The sequence below is a fragment of the Bombina bombina genome, chromosome 12 (assembly GCF_027579735.1).
Source record: "Bombina bombina isolate aBomBom1 chromosome 12, aBomBom1.pri, whole genome shotgun sequence".
In the NCBI taxonomy this organism is placed as follows: Eukaryota; Metazoa; Chordata; class Amphibia; order Anura; family Bombinatoridae; genus Bombina; species Bombina bombina.
In genome coordinates, this window is record NC_069510.1 from 11,943,189 (window position 1) to 11,948,708 (window position 5,520).

The window sequence follows — 5,520 nt, forward strand, 5'->3', positions numbered from 1 at the left end:
GAAGGAGGGGAGGCTGGTTATAAAGTAACCTTCCACCCCTAAGAGAAACAACTCCCAGGAACAAATATATTGTGATTCAGAATTATTTATTTCTCACAAACTGGACATGTGAGCTGGAGAGAAGGGTGAGACCATGACATTATAAATGTAACCAACGAGCATAGAGTTTGCAGTCCATCTACACTTACCTAGGTGGGTCAGTACTTCTTTACCAACAATTTACATGGACATAGATATTCAGAGTATATAGAAATAAAATGAGGATGCGTTAAATGTAAAACATATGTGGGGCCTATTTACACGAGTGATCTGAAGTCTATAAACTCAGTTACTCAGGAGGAGCTTCTTTTCTGTCCAGCTAGAGAGAATTATCACAGGGCGAGGAGGACCAACAGTGCTGAGGAACCATGTCCCTTTCTATATAGGTTCTGAGAAGGCAGCTGCCAATGTCCGCTCAACCAGTACACAGGCACTCTCAGACTTCACATAACCAGTACACAGGCACTCTCAGACTTCACATAACCAGTACACAGGCACTCTCAGACTTCACATAACCAGTACACAGGCACTCTCAGACTTCACATAACCAGTACACAGGCACTCTCAGACTTCACATAACCAGTACACAGGCACTCTCAGACTTCACATAACTTGTTTTAATTGAGGAAACAAATATGTTTAATGTTTAAAGCATCCACCAAGGGTATATAAATGGCATTTGTTCTCTGTTAATAATGTCGCTTCTTGTGTTTGAGGTGGCCCTTCTCATTTGGAACATGTAAGTTGTTTGCAGATATAATTCATCATCTTTAAAATGATCACTCTGTGCGCATCCTTAAATGCATTTTATCACACTGTAATATTCAGATTAATACAACTGAAATAAGGGAGTTCACAAAAAGAAACACAGGCAACCTATAATGATAAATTATTAATGATGAGGCTACTTTTTATGAAAAAAAAACATTTTGATTAATCACATATTTTTTCATTGCCTTTCACACTGAAAAATAAATGTAAATGACATGTCTTTCTAACCAACACATGGATAACTTTCCCAAGAGATTTTAGAATATATTTGAGCTTTCCCATTAGCAAAATATCTTGAGAATATATTTATCTATCTACATGCCCCTCTAAATTATAAATACCCATCTATACGTATTAATGTCTGTACTGATCCAGCAATTTCTATTACACACACACATCCATTTATCTATCAATTAAAAATATAAATATGTGCCAGCTTACATAAGGATAATACTGGAATGTACAACGCATTTCACGACATCACTCCTTTGTGTGCCAGCCCTCCACATAAAACTCTTATTTCCCCATTAATTATGGCTCAGTAAACCTTTTTTTCATGTTACCATACTGGACACAAGACAGTAGACTACATCACATAGTAACTGTAAAGTTAACATCTGATAGTAACAGCTCTTATTCAGATTGTATTGCTTAAGTATTAGCACCTGCACTATCGTACAGTTAAAACAAAGTACTAGGCCTATAAATAAGTATTGATACAGCGTAAATACATTTTGCTTCTGAACATAACCATTCAGCATCTGGTGCCTGCAGCAGTAATTTGTATTTCTTCTACTGCAGTTTAATAGATAAAGCAACACTAGAAATTCCCTTTTAAGGCCTGCAATAGCATACACTTCCATTCAGCTCAATGTGCAAAGCAGTTTGGGACTTGGGACAGAAAAAGTGTTGGATTTCTGATCCTATTTCTCTACTTCCATAATGAGAATCTTCATAGCCGGCTACAGTCATGTGCCCCACTAAATAGAACGTACAGCACCAGCTTTCTACAGTAGAAGGGCCACAGCCACCATATCGAGCTCACATTTTTTTTAGTTGTACGAGATGTTGCCTGCTGGAGTAATATACATATTTATATAAACAGAACACGTTCTATAAAATAGCAGTAAATATACTTAAAAGCTACACAGTTGCATACTAAGTAAATGTACTTCCATAAAATACATATGTGATGTATGTAAAATAGACACATTCAATGCGGAGTAACTGGGGGGATAATTTTACGTCCTTGTTTACATACCAGGGGTCTTGACGAAGTAGAATCCAGTTGTGTATCACGGATTGTAACAGCTGCTATATCTGATTATTTCTCCAGGTGCAAACTCGAGAATTGTGCTTCATTTGTATCATGTCTGACCCTAGGTCTAAAACCTCTGTTTATTTCTGTACACAAACGTTTTATGGACCAACATGACATTTCCAGAGCTGTAGCTAACAAACTGTAAATAGGTGATTTTATTTATTTGTGGGTTGAGGGGGAGGGGGTTAATGTAATTGTACGATGTTTGAGAAGACAAAAAAAAAAAGGCAGCCGTTCTGCCCAACTCAAGGAGCTACACATTATTTATTTATTTTTTGCTCCCAAAAGTCAAATGAATTTATGATAAATAAAGATAGAAATTCCCCAAGAGCTGGAGTCTCTCTTGTGTGATTTAAAGAGACATTTCATTTTAAAAGGAATTACAGTCTATATTTATTTCTTTGTGGGAAAACAATGCTCCTGTGCGGAGTATTAAAAAAAGCTGTTTATTATTATTATCGGTTATTTGTAGAGCGCCAACAGATTCCGCAGCGCTGTAAACAGAGGGTAGTACAACAAAACAATTAAAGGGATCAGATGGGTATAGGGCCCTGCCAAGAGTTGCACTGTTGTAATTAGCTCTTAAGAAGGTGATCTACAAACAGCTGGACTTAAGGGGGTTCAGGGGATAGCAATGGAGGAGTGGAACTGGTATAAAGAAAGGTTAGCGTAGGTTGTAAGCATCCCTGAACAGTAGAGTCTTTAGGGAGCGCTTCAAGCTGTTAAAACTAGGGGAGAGTCTTGTGGGGCGAGGCAGAGAGTTCCACAAGATGGGAGCCAGTCTGGAGAAGTCCTATAAATGGGAGAGTGATGAGGTAACCAGAGAGGAGGAGAGTAGGAGGTCATGAGCAAAGCCAAGGGGACGGGAGGGAGAGTATCTGGAGACAAGGTCTGAGATATAGGGGGGAGATGTGCAGTTGAGGGCTTTGTATGTCAGAGTGAGAATTTTGTGTTTGATCCTAGAGGCAAGAGGAAGCCAGTGAAGGGATTGGCAGAGAGGAGCAGCCGATGAAGAGCGATGTGTAAGAAAGATGAGTCTGGCAGAGGCATTGATTATGGATTGTAAGGGAGCTAGGCGGCAGGTGGGGAGACCAGAGAGGACAGAGTTGCAGTAATCAAGGCGGGAAAGAATGAGAGAGTGGATTAAAATCTTAGTTGTGTCTTGTGTAAGGAAGTGTCTAATTTTGGAGATGTTTTTAAGGTGGAAGCGGCAGGCTTTAGCCAAGGACTGAATGTGAGGAGTGAAGGAAAGATCTGAGTCAAATGTGACCCTGAGACATCGGGCATGTGGGGTAGGGGTAATGATGGAGTTGTCGACAATTATAGAGATATTGGGGGTGGAGATTTTGGAAGAAGGGGGGAAAATGAGGAGCTCAGTTTTGGAGAGATTGAGCTTGAGGTAGTGAGAGGACACCCAGGATGAGATGTGAGAAAGACAGTTAGTGACACGGGTTAGCAAGGAAGGAGATAGGTCTGGTGCAGAGAAGTAGATTTGGGTGTCATTGGCATACAAATGATATTGGAAACCGTGGGACTTAATTAGGGAACCTAGTGATGACGTATAGATTGAGAAGAGAAGGGGACCGAGGACAGAGCCTTGCAGTACTCCGACAGAAAGTGGTGACGGGGCAGAGGAGGCCCCAGAGAAGGCAACACTAAAGGTACGGTTTGACAGGTAGGAAGAGAGGAGAGGGCTGTGTCACAGATGCCGAAGGATTGGAGGGTTTGGAGCAAAAGAGGGTGGTCGACAGTGTCAAAGGCTGCGGACAGATCAAGGAGGATAAGCAGAGAGAAGTGGCCTTTTGATTTTGCTGTAAGTAGGTAATTGGTGACCTTTTTTTAAGCTTGTAAGATGCGTCACCCTCCACCAATAAACACATGAAGTTGGCTGTTTAGCAAGTTTCTTCTGTCATAGGCATAGCAGATCAGTATATAATGTAATGTCCCTTTCATGGGACAGGTGGGCCCTGTGATACAAGAATAGTTTTGTGCCACCCATGGGGGAATAAAGCTAAAGTAGTGTACACAGGGAGTGGACTTGGTGACTTACAAATAGAGCCTGATGGAAAGATAGGAAATAATTACAAGTACCGCAGCTCACCTACAAATATGGCTGAACCTGCTTATGTCACCCTAAATGTTCAACTCTTCTCCTTTGGATTGTTTTGCCCATATTGGTTGGGACAGATGTCAAGTTGCAGAAGGACACAGCTCCATTGGCGTGAAAGGCTGCTTAGCTTAGGACGGCTCATATCTAGATTAGGGATGAAGGCTACAAATTTAGCATGAACTGCAAGAAGCATAGGTCAGGCATCATTTTCACTACATAGTACTCACCTAGGACATGAGCTGAAGGTTAAGTAGACCATGGTGCATCAGAACATAGTCTAGATGACAATTCTGAGGGCAGCATTACACCTCACTGGTGGTCCCCTAAGTCTTCATTCACAGAGAGCATACAGTCACACACATGTACAATTCCCTTTAAAGCATCAGTGACCGTCTGATGCCAGGTTGTGCTCAGTAAAGACATGGTGCCAGGAATAATCTGACATAGACATAGTATGGGTACAGTGTGATACCAGATCATAAATATTAAGCAAAATGTTCACTATACAATGACATATTATTATTATCAGGTATTTGTAGAGCGCCAACAGGTTCCGCAGCGCTATGAACATAGTTGGTATATAAAAACGATTACAGGGATCAAATGGGTGAAGGGTCCTGCCGAGAGTTGCACTGTTGTAGTCGGTCCTTATGAAGGTGAACTACAAAAAGCTGGTCTCATAGGAAGGTTAGTGTAGGTTGTAAGCGTCCCTGAATAGTAGAGTCTTCAGGAAGCACTTGAAGCTTTTAAAACTAGGGGAGAGTCTTGTGGAGCGAGGCAGAGAGTTCTATAAGATGGGAGCCAGTCTTGAGAAATCTTGTAGACGGGAATGTGAAGAGATAACAAGAGAGGAGGAGAGTAGGAGATCATGAGCGGAGCGAAGGGGACGGGAGGGAGAGTATCTGGAGAAAAGGTCTGAGATGTAAGGGGGAACAAGGCAATTGAGGGCTTTGTGTGTCAGAGTGAGAATTTTGTGTTTAATCCTGGAGGCAATAGGAAGCCAGGGAAGGGATTGGCAGAGAGGAGCGGCAGATGAAGAGCGACGTGCAAGGAAGATGAGCCTGGCAGAGGCATTCTTTATGGATTGTAAAGGAGCTAGGCGGCAGCTAGGGAGACCAGAGAGGATAGAGTTGCAGTAGTCGAGGCAGGAAAGGATGAGAGAGTGGATTTTTGAAGAAGGGGGGAAAATAAGAAGCTCAGTTTTGGAGAGATTTAGCTTGAGGTAGTGAGAGGACATCCAAGATGAGATATAAGAGAGACAGTTAGTGACACGGGTTAG